The sequence below is a fragment of the Saccopteryx bilineata genome, chromosome 2 (assembly GCF_036850765.1).
Source record: "Saccopteryx bilineata isolate mSacBil1 chromosome 2, mSacBil1_pri_phased_curated, whole genome shotgun sequence".
Taxonomy (NCBI): domain Eukaryota; kingdom Metazoa; phylum Chordata; class Mammalia; order Chiroptera; family Emballonuridae; genus Saccopteryx; species Saccopteryx bilineata.
The window spans coordinates 176,792,370-176,810,780 of NC_089491.1; the positions used below are offsets into that span (position 1 = coordinate 176,792,370).

An 18,411-nucleotide genomic window follows, 5' to 3' on the forward strand; every position below is an offset into this window, starting at 1 on the left:
TACATTCTTTTCCAGTGTGCATCTCAAGGACTGACCATATGTTGGGCCACAAAACTAACATAAACAAATTCAAGAAGATTAAAATTATACCAAGCATATTTTCTGACCATAAGGCTTTGAAATTAGAATTCAACTGCAAAAAGGAAGAAACCCACAAATATGTGGAAGTAAAATAACATATTTCTAAAAAAAAATGAATGTATCAAAGAATAAAAGCAGAGATCAAAAGATATATATAGACAAACGAAAATGACTACATGACCTATCAAAATTCCTGAGGTGCAGCGAAAGCAGTAATAAGAGGGAAGTTTATATCATTACAGGTTTATATCAAGAACAAGAGAACCCTGGCCAGTTGGCTCAGTGGTAGAGTATCAGCCCGGCACGTGGATGTCCCAGATTCAATTCCAGGTCAGAACACACAGGAGAAGCGACCATATGTTTATCCACCTCTCCCCCTCCCTCTGCTCTCTCTCCTTCTCTCTTCCCCTCCTGCAGCCATGGCTCAATTGGTTTGAGTGCATTAGCCCTGGGCTCTGAGGACAGCTCCATGGAGCCTTTGCCTCAGGCGCTGGAAATGGCTCTGTTGCAAGCATGGCCCCAGAGGAGCAGATCATCAGCCCCAAAGGGGGTTGCTGGGTGGATCCTGGTTGGGGTGCATATAGGAGTCTTTCTATCTCCCCTCCTCCCACTTGGAAAAGAAATAAAAAAGAAAAAGAAACAAGAGAGATCCCAAGTAAACAACCTAATATTACATCTTAAAGAACTAGAAAAAAGAAAAGCAACCCAGTCAGCAGAAGAAAGTAAATAGTAAAAATTAGAGCAGAACTACATGAAATAGAGAAAAAAACCTATAGAAAATATTTAAATAACAAAGAGCTAGTTCTTGGAAAAGATCAGTAAAATTGATAACCCCCTGGCTAAACTCACTAAGAAAAAAAGAGAAAGGATTCATATAAACAACCCAAAACGAAAGAGGAGACATCACAGATCTACAAAGGATCATAGTAGAATATTATAAAAGATTATATGCCACAAAATTCAACAACCTAGAGGAAATGGGTAAATCCCTAGAACTATACAATACAATCTTCCTAGGCTGTCAAGAAGAAGTGGAAAACCTAAATAGACCCAGAAGCAGGGAGGAAATAGAAACAACTATCAAAAACCACTGGCTGGTTGGCTCAGTGGTGGAGTATTGGCCTGGTGTGTGGAAGTCCCAGGTTTGATTCCCGGTCAGGGCACACAGGAGAAGCAACCATGTGCTACTCCACCCCTCCCCCTCTCCTCCTTTCCCACAGCCATGGCTCGAATGGTTCCAGCAAATTGGCCCCAGGCACTGAGGATGGCTCCCTGGCCTCACCTCAGGTACTGAAATAGCTCAGTTGCAGAGCAACGGAACAGCAGCCCTAGATGCACAGAGCATCGGGTCTGTAAAGGATTTGCTGGGTGGATCCTGGTCAGGGCACATGCAAAAATTTGTCTCTTTTGTCTCCCTGCCTCTTACTTAATAATTTAAAAGAACAAAAAACAAAAGAAAACCTCCCCTAGTATAAACATCCAGGACCAGATGGCTACACTAGTGAATGTTACCATTCAAAGAAGATTTGGTACCTCTCCTTCTCAAAGTCTTCCAAAAAATAGAAGATATATTCCCTAACACAAGGGTCGGGAACCTATGGCTCATGAGCCAGATATGGCTCTTTTGATGGCTGCATCTGGCTCGCAGACAAATCTTTAATAAAAAAATAATGTTAAAAATATAAAACAGGCCCTGGCCGGTTGGCTCAGCGGTAGAGCGTTGGCCTGGCATGCGGGGGACCCGGGTTCGATTCCCAGCCAGGGCACATAGGAGAAGCGCCCATTTGCTTCTCCACCCCCCTCCTCCTTCCTTTCTGTCTCTCTCTTCCCCTCCAGCAGCCGAGGCTCCATTGGAGCAAAGATGGCCCAGGTGCTGGGAATGGCTCATTAGCCTCTGCCCCAGGCGCTGGAGTGGCTCTGGTCGCGGCAGAGCGACGCCCCGGAGGGGCGGAGCATCGCCCCCTGGTGGGCAGAGCATCGCCCCTGGTGGGCGTGCCGGGTGGATCCCAGTTGGGCGCATGCGGGAGTCTATCTGACTGTCTCTTCCCGTTTCCAGCTTCAGGGGGGAAAAAAAAAAAAAAAAAAAAAAAAAAAAATATATATATATATATATATATATATATATATAAAACATTCTCATGTATTACAATCCATTCATTTCCTACCGCTCATGTTCATGGTTACAGGTGGCTGAAGTCAATCACAACTGTCCTCCGGGACAACACCAAATTTTTATTGGATAATGCGTAACATACACGGGTCGTTGTATGGCTCTCACGAATTACATTTTAAAATATGTGGCGTTCATGGCTCTCTCAGCCAAAAAGGGTCCCGACCCCTGCCCTAATACATTTTATGAGGCCAACATAACCCTGATACCAAAACCTAGCAAGGACAGCACAAAAAAAGAAAACTACAGACCAATATCTCTAATGAATACAGATGCAAAAATCCTAAACAAAATACTAGCAAATTGAATACAATACCACATTAAAAAAATAGTCATCACAATCAAGTGGGATTCATTCTAGGAGCACAAGAATGGTTCAACATACGGAACTCAATTAACATAATACACATCAACAAAACAAATAACAAAAATCATATGATCCTATCAATAGATGCAGAAAAGGCATTCAATAAGATACAACATCCCTTTATGTTTAAAATACACTCAATAAAATGGGTATAGAAGGAAAGTACCTCAACATAATAAAGACTGTATAATACTAAATGGTGAAAAACTGAAAGCTTTTCCTCTAAAATCAGGAACAAGACAAGACTGCCCAATCTCTCCACTTTTATTCAACACAGTTGTGGAAGTTTTAGCCAGAACAATCAGGCAAAAGAAAGAAATAAAAGGCATTCATATTGGGAAAGAAGAAGTAAAGGTATCATTTTTGCAGATGACATGATCCTGAATAGAGAAAACCCCAGACTCCCTGAAAAACTATTAGAAACAATAAATCAACACAGTAAAGTAGCATGATACAAAATAATATACAAGGCCCTGGCCGGTTGGCTCAGCGGTAGAGCGTCGGCCTGGCATGCGGGGGACTCGGGTTCGGTTCCCGGCCAGGGCACATAGGAGAAGCGCCCATTTGCTTCTCCACCCCCCTCCTCCTTCCTCTCTGTCTCTCTCTTCCCCTCCCGCAGCCAAGGCTCCATTGGAGCAAAGATGGCCTGGGCACTGGGGATGGCTCCTTGGCCTCTGCCTCAGGCGCTAGAGTGGCTCTGGTCGCGGCAGAGCGACCCCCCGGAGGGGCAGAACATCGCCCCCTGGTGGGCAGAGCATTGCCCCCAGGTGGGCGTGCTGGGTGGATCCCGGTCGGGTGCATGCGGGAGTCTGTCTGACTGTCTCCCCGTTTCCAGCTTCAGAAAAATACAAAAAAAAAAAAATAATAATAATAATAATATACAAAAGTCTGTTTTCGAGGCCCTGGCCAGTTGGATCAGTGGTAGAGCATCGGCCTGGCGTGCAGGAGTTCCGGGTTCGATTCCCAGCCAGGGCACATAGGAGAAACACCCATCTGCTTCTCCACCCCTCCCCCTCTCCTTCCTCTCTGTCTCTCTCTTCCCCTCCCATAGCCAAGGCTCCATTGGAGCAAAGTTGGCCTGGGCGCTGAGGATGGCTCTATGGCCTCTGCCTCAGGCGCTGGAATGGCTCTGGTTGCAACAGAGCAATGCTCCAGATGGGCAGAGCATCGCCCCCTGGTGGGCATGCCAGGTGGATCCCAGTCGGCATGAGGGAGTCTGACTGCCTCCCAGTTTCCAACTTCAGAAAAATACAAAAAAAAAAAAAAAGTCTGTTTTCCTATACATTAATGATGAAACCTCAGAAAATGAACTCAAAAAACCAATTCCTTTTACAACTGTAACAAAAAAATAAAATAAAATATCTCAGAATAAACTTAACAAAGGATGTGAAGGACCTATACACTAAAAACTACAAAATATTATTGAAATTGAAAATGACACAATGAAACTATTCTATGTTCAAGGACTGGAACCTAGTTAAAATGTCCATATGACCCAAACCAATATACAAATTTAATGCAATCCCCATCAAAATCCCAATGTCATTTTTTTAAAGAAATAGAACAAAAATCACCAGGTTTATATGGAACCATAAAAAAACCCTGAATGGTATTGGCAGAAAAAACGGACACACAGACCAATGGACCAGACTCAAGAGCCCCAAAATAAAATCACATATATATGGACAAATAATCTTCGACAAAGGAGCCAAAAACACAATGGAGAAAAGAAAGCCTCTTCAATAAATGGTGCTGGGAAAACTGAAAAACCACATGCAAAAGAATGAAACTTGTCGAAACCCTAAGGCGGCCAGCTTGAGTGCAGGCTCCAGCTTGAGCGTGGGATCATAAACAGGACCCCATGGTTGCTGGCTTGAGCCCAAAAATCACTGCCTTGAGCCCAAGGTCGCTGGCTTGAGCAAGGTGTCACTGGCTCAGCTACAGACCCCTGGTCAAGGCACATATGAAAAAAACAATCAATGAACAACTAAGGTGCCGCAACTACAAATTGATCTCTCTCCCTTTCTGTCTGTTCCTGTTTGTCTCTCCTGCTTGCTCTCTCTCTCTCACTAAAAAAAAATTTAAAAAATTAATTTGGCTACAGTTTGTTCCTCTGCACAAAAATTAATTCAAAATGGATCTAAGACCAAAATATAAGATCTGAAACAACAAATTACATAGAAGAAAACAGGTACTAAACTCATGGACCTTGGCCATAGAGAATAATTTATGCGTTTGACCCCAAAGGCAAGGGAAGTAAAGGCAAAAATAAATGAATGGGACTATATCAAACTAAAAAGTTTCTGCACAGCAAAAGAAACTGACAACAAAACAAATAGGCAGCCAACTAATGCGAGATGATATTTGCAAACAATAGTTCTGATAAGGGGTTAATATCCAAAATATAATACATTAAGAGTTCACAAAGCTCAGCAAAAAAAAAAAAGCAACAATTCAATTAAAAAATGGGGTCCTGAGCAGAAACTTCTCCCAAGAGGGCATACAAATGGCCAACAGATATATGAAAAGATGCTTATCTTCACTTGCTATTCAAGTAATGTAAATCAAAACTATAATGAGATACCACCTTATAAAACCTGTTAGATGGGCTATTAGCAACAAGACAGGTAATAACAAGTGTTGGAGAGGCTGTGGAGAAAAAGAAACCCTCATTCACTGCTGGTGGGAATGCAAATTCGTACAATCATTATGGAAGAAAGTGTGGTGGGTCCTCAAAAAATTAAGACTAGAACTACCTACCATACTACCCAACAATCCCTCTACAGGGTATCTACCCGCAAAACTCGGGAACACTGGTACATAAAGCCACATGCACTCCCATGTTCATTGTAGCATTACTGACAGTGGCTAAGACATGGAAACAACCAAAGTGTCCCTCGATAGAGGATTGGATAAAGAAGATGTGGTACATGTATACAATGGAATACTACTCAGCTATAAGAAATGACATATTGCCTGACCTGTGGTGGCACAGTGGATAAAGCGTCGACCTGGAAATGCTGAGGTCGCCGGTTCAAAACCCTGGGCTTGCCTGGTCAAGGCACATATGGGAGTTGATGCTTCCAGTTCCTCCCCCCCCCCCATCTCTCTCTTCTCTCTCTAAAATGAATAAATAAATAAAAAAGTAAAAAAAAAAAAAAAGAAATGACATATTGCCATTTACAACAACATGGATGGACCTTGAGAATATTATACTGAGTGAAATAAATAAATCAGAAAAAGAACTATATGATTTCACAGATAGTTGGGATATAAAACTGAGACTCAGGGACATAGATAAAAGTGAAGTGGTTACCGGAGGAGGGGGATGTGGAGGAGGGGGATGTGGAGGAGGGAGTTGGGGAGGGAAGGGAGTAATGAGGGACAAATATATTGTGATGTAAAATGACTTGACTTTGAGTAATGAGAATACAACATAATCAACAGTTCAAATGCTATAGAAACGTTGACCTGAAACATATGTACTCTTTTTGACCAGTGTCATCCCATTAAATTTAACTTTCTAAATAAAATTTTAATAAGAAAGAAGAAAACAAATTATAACAAAGGGGAGGGGGGAGAATCAGAGGTAGAGGCCCTGGCTGATTAGCTCAGTCAGTTAGACTAGAGCATTATCCCAAAACAAGGTTGTAGGTTCAATCCTCAGTCAGGCCACATATAGGAAGCAACCAGTGAATGTACAACTAAGTGGAACAAATGAATGCTTCTCTCTCTCTTTCTCTCTCTCTCAAATCAATAAATATAAATAATTTTTTTTAAAAAGCATCAGAAGTTGAGAGGGACAATACAAAAGAAACCCAAAGAAAAACACACATTTAAGGGATGAGCAGGAGAAAAGAGCCAGAAATGCAAGTGGAAAAGTCATGTCAATGAAAATTTCAAGAAAGGAAAGGATTAACCATGACAAATGGTGTAAAAAAATTGACTAGATAAGGGTGAAAGAGGTTCCATTAGACTTAACAGGTACACCATGTTCTTCTCAATGATTTTGATGGATGCTGGGAGTTCCTCCACTAATAGCATTAGAAATCCTAAGTGACGTCACGTAGGTCTACATTCACCTGCTACCCATCCTTAGCACAGTTTCCTGGAAGTTATCAGCTGGGTACCATCCTAGATTCTCTCTTAACCTTTTCCAATAGAATCACAAAGGAAAGATAAGGTGGAAGAACAATTTGAGAGTTTTGAGGGAAAATATATTTCAAATGTATCAAGTTTCAACGTACATTGCTTTTATACTTTCATCCTAGTTCTGTTAGGAAGCTTATAGCAACATTCACAAGTCTTAATTATCCTTCTCCAAGAGATGAAGAATTACCTGATGCCCAGAATGCTGCTCACATGCCAAAACAATGCATAAATTCTTACAATTGACAGGCAACAAAAACACTGCCCCTACAAAAAATATGAACCCCATACTTGGAAAATCTAAACTTTTTTTTTTTTGGAAAATCTAAACTTTTAATATAATTTTTAAGACTACTTCAAAGTCCAATGAGCTTTTAGAAAAGAAAAAAAGTGCTTTGCAGATATGAAATATGGTTTTGAGCATTAATAATAAACACTACAGCACAAATGTTATTGCCATGAAATATACCAAAGGCATTCACACAAAATAATGGACCAAGTAGCAAAGGAAATTAGTTAATGAAGTTAAGAAAAGTTCACCCCTATTCCGTACATTAGACAAGAATTGTATAGAAGACTGATAATAGGAGCAAAAATACCTCCAAATGATCAAGATTCAAGTTGACTAGCCTGCAGACCATCTTTTTTTCTTTTCTTTTCCTACTAGACCCATAATCAACAAAAAGCAATTAGAAATGAACTGAGTTATATTAAACCCTGCTGATTACCCCACTTATCTTTACACTTATGAAGACAAGGACCTCAGAATAACTGTATGGGTACAAAACTAGTTTTTATTACTTAGAAAAAATTTGGAGATCTTCAATGTTAAAAGAAAAAAAGCTGTAAAACACTCTATTAATGCCTACAGAGAAATAAAAGAATAAAACATTGTTCTAAGTTAAGAAAGAGACCTTACAAGAGCATCTAACAACTAGCTTCATTTTTTTCCACCAAGAAAATATCCAGAAAGACCTGAAAATTATTTCCTAGGAAAAACTGAAATCTTTGACAATTTAAAAAAGCCAGTGTGCAAGTAAATAAGAAATTAAAGGAAATTTTTTTTTTATGTTTTCATGGTTAACAAACCTCAGAGAAATGGAATAAAATGGGTCCTTTATCTATTTATTTTTTAGTGAGAGAGAGGACACACAGATGGAAAGACAGGGACAAACAGGAAGGGAAAGAAATGAGAAGCATCAACTCATAGTTGAGGCACCTTAGTTGTTCACTGATTGCTTTCTCATGTGCCTTGGGGAGGGGAGCTCTAGCTAAGCCAGCAACCTTTGAGCTCAAGCCAGCGACCATGGGGTCATGTCTATAATCCTCCACTCAAGCTGGTGAGTTCGTGTTCAAGGGAGATGAGCCTGCGCTCAAGCTGAAAACCTAGGAGTTCTGAACCTCAAGGTCGCTGGCTTGAGTGCAGGCTCATCCACTTAAGCGTGGGGTCACTGGCTTGATTATAGAGATCATAGACATAACACCACGGTCTCTGGCTTGGGCCCAAGGTCGCTGGCTTGAGCAAGGGGTCACTAGCTCTGCTGTAGCCTCCCCATGCCGCCGTCAAGGCACATATGAGAAAGCAATCAACGAACAACTAAGATGCTGCAATGAAGAATTGATACTTCTCACCTTTCTCCCTTCCTATCTGTCCCTATTTGTCCCTCTCTGTCTCTCTCTGTTCTCTCTCTCTCTCTCTCTCTCTCTCACACACACACACACACACAATACAAAATGTGTTTTGACTACTGGGAACTGTGACTGCCTAAAGCTTCTGCATATTTTCTCCTTACCCTCTCTTGTCTGCAGGCTGGGGGTACCAATTTGATCAGTTCTTTTTTTAAAAGCACATGAAAGCACTCTAGGAAACTTATTGTCAAAACAAGGAAGCTGAAACAGCTTTCCCAGCATGGACTCAAACACCCGAACAAAACAATTCACAAGAGATCCTGCAGAAAAGCAAAAGAACACCTGGTTTTAGAAGCATCCCAGAACCTTTCCTTTCATACATCTCAAGTAAAAACAATGAAATCACTAGAGTATTATAATTAAGGGCTTTCAACATCAATTTTTTAAATTGATAATTTAGTTGTTAGATGCTCTTGTAAGGTCTTTCTTAACTTAGAATAATGTTTTATTCTTTTATTTCTCTGTAGGCATTAATAGAGTATTTTACAGCTTTTTTTCTTTTAACATTGAAGATCTCCAAATTTTTTCCAAGTAATAAAAACTAGTTTTGTACCCATACAGTTATTCTGAGGTCCTTGTCTTCATAAGTGTAAAGATAAGTGGGGTAATCAGCAGAATTTAATCAGCAGGATTTAAACTGAAGTTAGAGAAAATAGATAGAGGCAGTCCCTGGGCTATGAATGAGATAGGTTCTGTAGTTTTGTTAAGTTGAATTTGTATGTAAGTTGGAACAGGTATATTTACCTATTAAATGCAACTTAGATGTCTGTCTTAACATAATATTTATTTTTACCTTTCTGTGCATATAAACACTTAAACATTTTCAAACCTATACAACCTATCTTGTTCACAACCTGGGAACTGTCTGTATATGCTAAGGAAATCTAAGGGAACTCAAAGAGTAGTCAAAACAGAGGTAGGTTATGAAGTCTTTCCTATCTATATTTGTTTTCAGAAATAAACTTAGGAAAAATGAACAAAGTAACTTCATTGGAGAGATGAAACAGGTGCTACACTGCTAAATCGGCAACCATGGTAAGAAGAGAAGTTAACTACTATAAGACTATTAAGTGGAATGTTTTCTACAGGGAGGGTGAGAAGGATACAGCTGGAGGAAAATACTTAGGCCACTGTGTATGAAGAAGGTCTTTAGAATTAGACCCACCAACTGTATTCATGCACACATATTCAAGCCATGAGTCCAGTACTTTTTCCTACTTGTAAGTGGGGAGCACATTCCACAGAGGAACACTCAGAGTCCCTTAGCCAATTCCACAAGGCAGCACAGAAAAACCTCAACATCCCCTTTATACACACCACACACACACACACACACACACACACAGTTTCACAGAATTCTCTCCTCTGCACTTCCTGGGACCATGTAACCAAAATGCAACACTTGCCTGACCAGGAGGTGGCGCAGTGGATAGAGCGTTGGACTGGGATGCAGAAGTTCCCAGGTTCAAGACCCTGAGGTTGCCAGCTTGAGCGCAGGCTCATCTGGTTTGAGCTAAAGCTCACCAGCTTGGACCCTAGGTCACTGGCTCAAACAAGGGGTTACTCGGTCTGCTGAAGACCTGCGGTCAAGGCACATATGAGAAAGCAATCAATGAACAACTAAGGTGTCGCAACAAAAAACTGATTGATTGATGCTTCTCATCTCTCTGTTTCTGTCTGTCTGTCCCTATCTATCCCTCTCTCTGACTCTCTCTCTGTATCTGTAAAAAAAAAAAAAAATACACTTTTTATCCCTCCCCAAAATCTTTTTCCTTAAAGTTTTCTTTCAGTTCATAAAGATATCTAGCACAAGAATAAGCACTGTACCATTCAGAAACCTACACTAAACTGTTATCAGTAGTACTCAGTATTTATAACAAGTGAGAACATGGCACAGAGTTGTTTGTCTCTGGGGCTTGAGAAAAACTTCCCAGAAACTTTGTGAAAGGATTTAAAAGAGGACAAGAGAAGTTTTATAGAAGCTTTATCAATCTGCCTAAATTACATCAGAAATTATTCACAATATGAGAACTACACTATTTCTCATGCTGTTACTTCTTTACACTAATAATATCTGAACTGGATCCAGTTCAATACAAAAATCCCCAATTCTCCAAGCCACCCCCAACCACCACCCCCACACACAAACCATTCTCTCTTTGGCCTGGCAGCTTTCAATGTCCTAGCAAAGGTTTAAGCAAAACTTTGGGCTTAGCCACCAGCAATACCACAAAGAGTTAAAAGTACTGCCTCATCCCTTTTGCCTTCCTATGCTGGAGAACAGTGGCCAGGACTGCCCCAAAGAGAAATCTCATCCTGGCCAGAAGGTCAAGTAATGTAACAAATGTATCAATAAAAGCAAGAAAGAAGGCCCTGGCCTGGCAGCTCAGTTGGTTAGAGCATCATCCTGGTATGACAAGGTTGCAGGTTCAATCCCCAGTCCAGGGCACATAACAAGAATCAACCAATGAATGCATAAATAAATGCAACAACAAATCAATTCTCTCTTTTTCTAAACTTAGTAACTCAAAATTTAAAATAAAAAAAGATAAAATAAATGAGGGATAATCCACAGAACTCAGGGGAGACCTGTTCCTTTCATCCCCAGACTTAATATAGAATTTAGTTGCTAAAAATGTCCCCCAAAATAGATTTGTGAAACAAAGAATCAGATGTTCCCCAAAACTGAACACTCTACCATTGTTAGAGAAAGCTAGTCTTAGTATTTTAGCTCAACTGTCTCTACATGAATGAGGGAGTAAAAAATCTGATATAGCCTAGACCCCTGGTTGGCAAACTGCAGCTCACAAGCCACATGTGGCTCTTCGGCCCCTTGAGTGTGGCTCTTTCATAAAATACCATGTGTGCGCGCTACCTCAATAGAAATGTACCTACCTATATAGTTTAAAAAATTTGGCTCTCAAAAGAAATTTCAATTGTTGTACTGTTGATATTTGGCACTGTTGACTAATGAGTTTGCCGACCACTGGCCTACACTATAAATAATAACATCTTTAGGTTATTGAAAAATTCAAAGTGGAACCAGCCTGTTCAGCTGTTTGGGGCCAAAGAGGTAAGGATGGTGATATCTCTCATCCAGGATATAAATAAACCTCAAGGGAAGAGCCTGAAGCAGTTGGTAAAAATCTAACCACAGGAGATCTGAGATAATCTTCCTCTAAAACCAAGAATGCCAAGGATCCCCCACACTTCATCCTTTCTGCCTTCAAAGTGCTTTCATTCAATAACCAGAAAGCCCATGACTTCTGTCAAAAGAAATGTAGCAAGAACTGACAGAAAAAACATCTCAATTTCTTCCAATAAATAACTTACAAAATCCTAGTGAAAATCCATTCTACACCTCCAAGGATAACCAATCATGATCAGAAATTCATGACAATGAATACTTCAAGAATAAAACTCCTTGCCTGACCAGGTGGTGGCGCAGTGAATAGAGCGTCGGACTGGGATGCGGAAGGACCCAGGTTTGAGACCCCAGGGTCGCCAGCTTGAGCGCGGGCTCATCTGGTTTGAGCAAGAAGCCCACCAGCTTGGACCCAAGGTCGCTGGCTCCAGCAAGGGGTTACTCGGTCTGCTGAAGGCCCACAGTCAAGGCACATATGAGAAAGCAATCAATGAACAACTAAGAAGTCGCAACGCGCAACGAAAAACTAATGATTGATGCTTCTCATCTCTCTCCGTTCCTGTCTGTCTGTCCCTGTCTATCTCTGCCTCTGTAAAAAAAAAAAAAAAAAAAAAAAAAAAGGAATAAAACTCCTTCTCTTTACCTATTCAATTTTTTGCGGTCCTAGCCAGTAACATAGTGGATAGAATGCCACCCCAAAGTGCCAAGGTCACCAGTTCCATCACAGGTCCTCAATTCGAGCCCCAGTCAGGGCACATATGAGAAGCAATCAATGGATGCACAACTAAGTGGAATGAGTTGATGCTTCTCTCTCTGCCTCTGTCTCCCTTTCCTTCTCTCTCTCCCCCTTCCCTCCCTTCCACTCTCTCTCAAAAAAAAAAATTGTGACACATTGACTGCATGACAAATGCTGTGCTAAGGATATAGCAATTATCAAAACAGCACTACCTGCATTCATGAAGCCTACTTTCTAATGGGGAAGACTAAATATATAGTATGTTATATAGGTTGATAAGGAGTGAGGAGAAAAATAAAGCAGAGAAGTGGGAAGGGAGTTAAGTAAATATATCTGGGAGAGGGGCTTTGCAATTTTAGATAGCCAAAGAAATTGCCACTATTAACAGCGACATCTGAGTCAAGACCTGAGGAGGTAAGGGGACAAGGCTGTGCAGCTTTGGAAGGAAAAGGTTATCCAGGAAGATCCAGGGAACAAGTATAGGGCCTGTGCCTGGTGTGCTAAAGGAACAGTGAGGAGACCAGTGCATATATGGGAGGCAAAGGGTACTATAGATCTAGGGCTTTACAGGCAATCGTAAAGTCTATGGCTTTTATTCTGAGAGAAAAAGGAAGCCATCTACCCTTCTGACTGCTTTCCTTTAAAAAATATCGAGCACCCTGTTTCTATACAGGCAAAGTTTTAAATTTTTTACATTGTGGAGACCTACAGTATAGATTATATAGTGGACACAAAGACAGCCGGAACTGCAACTCTGAAATTTGACTTTATCTGATAGTTCATCAGAACTTCAAGAAAGGTTCTCAGTTCTCTCAAACTTATGGAGAACAGCAACGGGGGAAGAAAAAAACAACTGAAGAGTGAACAGAATTAACCTACCACTTTCCACCACTAAACTTTTATCCTGATAACCCAGGCTCCACAAACGGGGGAAAAAGGAAATAATAGAGTAAGAAAACAAACAAGCTTGACCAGGCAGTGGCGCAGTGGATAGAGTGTCGGACTGAGATGCAGAGGGCCCAGGTTCGAGACCCCGAGGTCACCAGATTCAGCGCAGGCTCATCTGGTTTGAGCAAAGCTCACCAGCTTGGACCCAAGGTTGCTGGTTCGAGCAAGAGGTTACTCCGTCTGCTGAAGGCCCACGGTCAAGGCACATATGAGAAAGTAGTCAATTAATAACTAAGGTGTCGCAACGAAAAACTGATGACTGATGCTGCCTGTCTGTTGTTCCTGCCTGTCTGTCCCTATCTGACTCTCTCTCTCTTAAAAGAAAAAAGAAAAAGGAAACAAACAAAAAAGGCATTAGGGCCCTGGCCGGTTGGCTCAGTGATAGAGTGTCGGCCTGGCGTGCAGAAGTCCCGGGTTCAATTCCCGGCCAGGGCACACAGGAGAAGTGCCCATCTGCTTCTCCACCCTTCCCCCTCTCCTTCCTCTCTGCCTCTCTCTTCCCCTCCCACAGCCGAGGCTCCTTTGGAGCAAAAGATGGCCCGGGCACTGGGGATGGCTCCTTGGCCTCTGCCCCAGGAGCTAGAGTGGCTCTGGTTGCAGCAGAGCAACCCCCTGGAGGGGCAGAGCATCGCCCCCTGGTGGGCAGAGCGTCACCCCTGGTGGGCGTGCGGGTGGATCCCCGTCGGGCGCATGTGGGAGTCTGTCTGACTGTCTCTCCCCGTTTCCAGCTTCAGAAAAATACAAAAAAAAAAAAAAAAGGCATTAGTAAGAAAGAAGAGCCTGACCAGGCAGTGGCACAGTGGATAGAGCCTCAGACTGGGATGCAAAGGACCCAGGGTCAAATCCCCACGGTGCTGACTTGAGCACAGGCTCACCAGCTTGAGCACAAGGTTGCTGGCTTGAGGTGGGATCATAGACATGACCCCATGGTCACTGGCTGGAGCCCAAAGGTCGCTGCCTTGTAGCCCAAGGTCACTGGCTTGAGCAAGGGGTCACTTGCTCTGCTGGAGCACCCCCTTCAAGGTACAGATGAGAAAGCAGTCATCCAACAACTAAGGTGCCACAACTAAGGTAACACAAGGAAGAATTGATGCTTCTCATCTCTCTCCCTTCCTGTCTGTCCCTATCTCTAAAGAAAAAAAAAAGCAAAAAAGCCACAAAACTTTAAGTGCCAATATGACTATCCAAAAATACAATAAAATGGTAGAAATTTGGGGCAATTTTCATGTGGGACCTATCCCCTCTCCCCTCCCCAGCCTTCATGTTGCCCACCAACATCAACCAAGATGCAGCCTTCTCAATTTTAGTTGTCTATTGGAAAAAATATATACAACATTCATTCAAATGAGGTCTGAATTTACATTTTCCCACACCTTCTTTGGTTTAATGAACCTCTGGGGCAGTTATCCGGTCATTTCTCATGATTATACAAAAACAATTCACTATGAGTAAATAAATATTCCGTGGACCTACTAGGTTAATGGTCACAAATGCTGAAAATGTTTGGCTCTACAGGAAACTGAAATTGGTAAGAGTTTTTCACAGGCTAGAGTGAGTTATGAGCTTAGTGTAGGCCCAACTTTTAAGCTCCAGAAACATCTCCCTGTATGTTCGAACTCGAGTCCCTGTCCCCACATAAACTCGGACACCTGGACACCGGCATGATTTGAAACACTCTGACACCTTCCCCTACCATTATTCCAAAGCTCAAAGGAAAACCGAGCCCAAGAAACACATGGAGCTAGTCACCCCCCCAAGCACTCCAAGAGCGCAACAGTTTTTAAGGTCCCACGGCACAGGCCACAGGTGGCGCCCGCCCCCGCCCTCCACCCGCGCCATCCCCTTCCCCTGCTTTTGGCCTGCAGCTTCCCCACACACTCCAGACGTCTCCAGCCTCGTGCCGTCCTTCACCCGAGGCTGCGGCCACCACCCACCACCCAGGGTCCAGGGAGCTCCAGCAGTGGGAACCCAGGCCGGGGAGGCCTCCTCCAACCGCCTGTCCGTGCGGCCGCCACGCCCCCGCCCCAAGGGCCGCCCGTGCTGCCTGTGCCCTCAGCCGGGAGGTGGCCTCACCTCACGCGGGCCGTGGCCCGGAGGGCGCCCCAGTCTCCGCCCGCCGCCCGGGCCCACGGCCGCTGGGCTGCGGCTCGCCCCAACGGCCAGCGGCTGCGTGCTTCTAGGGGCGGGCTCTTCTCGGCAGGGGTTGCCCAGGGCCCAGGGCAGGGGAGAAAGGGGGACTGGGGCGGGGGAGGGGAAAGGGGCTTGGGAAGGAGGGGGGAGAGGGATAGATAAGGTGGGAACCAAACCCGGAAAAGGAAAAACAGGGGGAGGGGAAAAATCAGAAGGGGAAGAAAGGCCCAGAGTCCGCCCCCTGCTGCGGCCTGCGCTCTACGTCACCACGTCCACTTAGTCACGGCGTCTTGCGCCCCCCGCGTCCCTTCTGCCTGTATGTTTTTCCACGCCTGTTGACGTTCCCTGCCTGGTCTCCACCAACCCAGCTGCCACGCGCAAGCACACTGGTTGACTCACTTTGTCGCTCCTTCACTGTTACCTGTGTAACAAGCAACCAAACCACGTTGATTGAGATCCTTAGTCTACCTTGAGTCCATCAAGCCTGTCAAATTCATCCTAGATTTAAACATAATACTGATTAATTTAAATTTACAGAACACTTTCAAAACAGCCTGTGACTTAGGACAGTAACTCTTGTGCCTAAAAGAGCATTTTTACAATAGGACAGTAACTCTTGTGCCTAAAAGAGCATTTTTACAATAAGACCGTATAATATAAATGAATAAAGATCCTGTGGTAGGTAAATGTCCATATTTTCCAGATGTAAAAATTTAATTTTTGTTAAGAAATTGTAACTTTTTAGCCTAAATAAAGTAGGTTGAAGTTCACCCTGTTAAAATCGCTTTACCTTCCCCTCAAGATATAGCTCTTTTTCTTGTCATCTTAAATTTGCAACCTCCCCATTCTGTCTGTCCTAGGGAAAATCATTTTAGTTGTTGGTTGCCTGTATTTGAATCATTTACCAGCCTCAAAGAATCATTGTAGTCTTACATTGACAGAATTCAGCCATTAAATATTTACTATGTGGCAAGAGCTGCATTAGGCAAAAAATAAGAATTATAGTACAATGTAAGTGTTACTAATAGTGAGGTATTCAATGTGCTATGGAAACACAAGAAGGAACAATTCTTAGAGGTAAGGGAGATTGAGTAAGCTATAGAGATGCTACAGGTGACATTTCAGCAAACTTTAAAGAATATAACTAGGAGTTCATCAGAGAGGCAAGAATGGAGAAAACAGCAAAGTCATAGAGCTATAAAATTCTTCTTTCCTTCAAGAATCAGCAAGTTCAGGTTTTTAAATTGGATGCAGAAGGCAGTGATGACCAGAAGGAAATAATATTTAAATTATGTGTAATATAGAATATGTTGCATTCTACATCTATTTTTTCAATTCAGTTCTCTAAACAATAAGTACTATTGTTATACCCAATTTATAAGTTAAGGGAACCTGGGAAACCAAAGTCCCAGATTTTGAATTGAGATAGTTCATCTTCAGAGCCTGCTCTTAATCACTAATTATTAGCAATATATCTGCAAAAGGCAGGCTACAAAGACCTGTGTGTCATGATACAGAGTGAAGCAGTTCAGTCTTTCTGAGACAAATGCAGTAACTGAAGAACAGCTAAGGCAGAAACATGAGGCACCCACCCCTAAGAGAAGCCCACCTCTGCTGCTCCTTTTGCTCACCACTCATTCCTCAACTGTTTGACAGAGAAAAAGAAAGCAGCTGAAGTCATCCTAGAATTTGAGGGGGTCTGGGAACTGTAGTTAAGACGTGGAACAAATAGCAATATAACTACCTCCCCCAAACTCAAGATCAGGTTATCATCCAAGAATGAAATTAGGAACACTAAAATATTAGAGATAAAATCAATTCCTGTGGGATAGGGTGAGGAGAGTTGAGGGGTTAATGCAAGTGGGTACAGGGTTCTTTCTGGGGAGATGAACGTGTTCTTAAATTAGATAGTGGTGATGGTTGTACAACTCTGAATGTACTAAAGACCACTGAATTGTATACATTACATTAAAGGGTGAATTTATGTTATGTAAATTATATCTCAATGAGACTGTTTTTTGGTTTGTTTGTTTTTAAGTGAGAGCAGGGGAAATAGACTCCTGCATGTGCCCCAACTAGGATCCACCTGGCAACCCCAGCCTGGGGCCAATGCTCTAATCAACTGAGCTATCATCACCACCTGAGTCCAACGCTCAGCCCAACTAAGCTATCTATCCTCAGTGCCTAGGACCAATGCTCAAACCAATCGAGCCACTGGCTGTGAACAGAGGAAGAGGGAGAGAAGTGGGAAGGAAGGAAAGAAAAGCAAATGGTCACTTCTTATATGTGCCCTGACCTGGGATGTCTGCATATGGGGCCAGTGTTCTATCCACTGAGCAAACTGGTCAGGGCTGAAACTGTTATTTTAAAATAAATAAATTTATACTAGAGACTAAATAATAAACCTACATCTATCATGACCCTTAAAAAGAAAAGGTAAAGAAGAATGTTAAAAAACTGTGACACCCCAAAATACAAAATACAATCAAGGTGACTTGAATATAACCTGTGAGATGCAGTCTGAATTGTGTCATTTATTCATTTAAAAGTGTGTATATATTTTTTTTAAGTGAGAGGAGGGGAGATAGACAGACTCCTGTATGCGCCTTAACCGGGATCCACCCAGCAACCCTGTCTGTGGCCAATGCTTGAATCAACCAAGCTATTTTTAGCACTTGAGGCTGCTGTGCTTGACCAACCAAGCTATCCTCAGCACCTGGGGCCAATGCTCAAATCAATCAAGCCACTAGCTGCAGAAGGGAGAGAGCAAGAGAAGGGGGAGTGGGAAGGGGAGAGAAGTAGATGGTCATTTCTCCTGTGGGCCCTGACCAGGAACTGAACCAGGGACGTCGATATGCTGGGCTGACGCTCTATCCATCAAGCCAACTGGCCAGGGCCTATTTAAAGCATATTTTAAGTACTTATATTACAAACCAGGCACAGTGCTAGGAATATAACGGTAAGCAGCAGAGATGAATTGCTAAGTGACTGCACTA

The 18,411-nt window shown here is 42.6% G+C and overlaps 1 protein-coding gene across 16 annotated transcripts in view; it reads right to left on the reverse strand.

Moving 5' to 3' along the window:
- The window catches only part of R3HDM2 (R3H domain containing 2), a 240,913-nt gene extending 225,319 nt beyond the window's left edge, over positions 1–15,594 (reverse strand). For all 16 annotated transcript variants that reach the window (XM_066258789.1, XM_066258777.1, XM_066258756.1 and 13 more), the window contains exon 1: positions 15,359–15,594. The gene's annotated coding sequence lies outside the window, so the exon portion shown is untranslated. The remainder of the gene's footprint in view (positions 1–15,358) is intronic.
- Between the last annotated feature and the right edge of the window lie 2,817 nt (positions 15,595–18,411).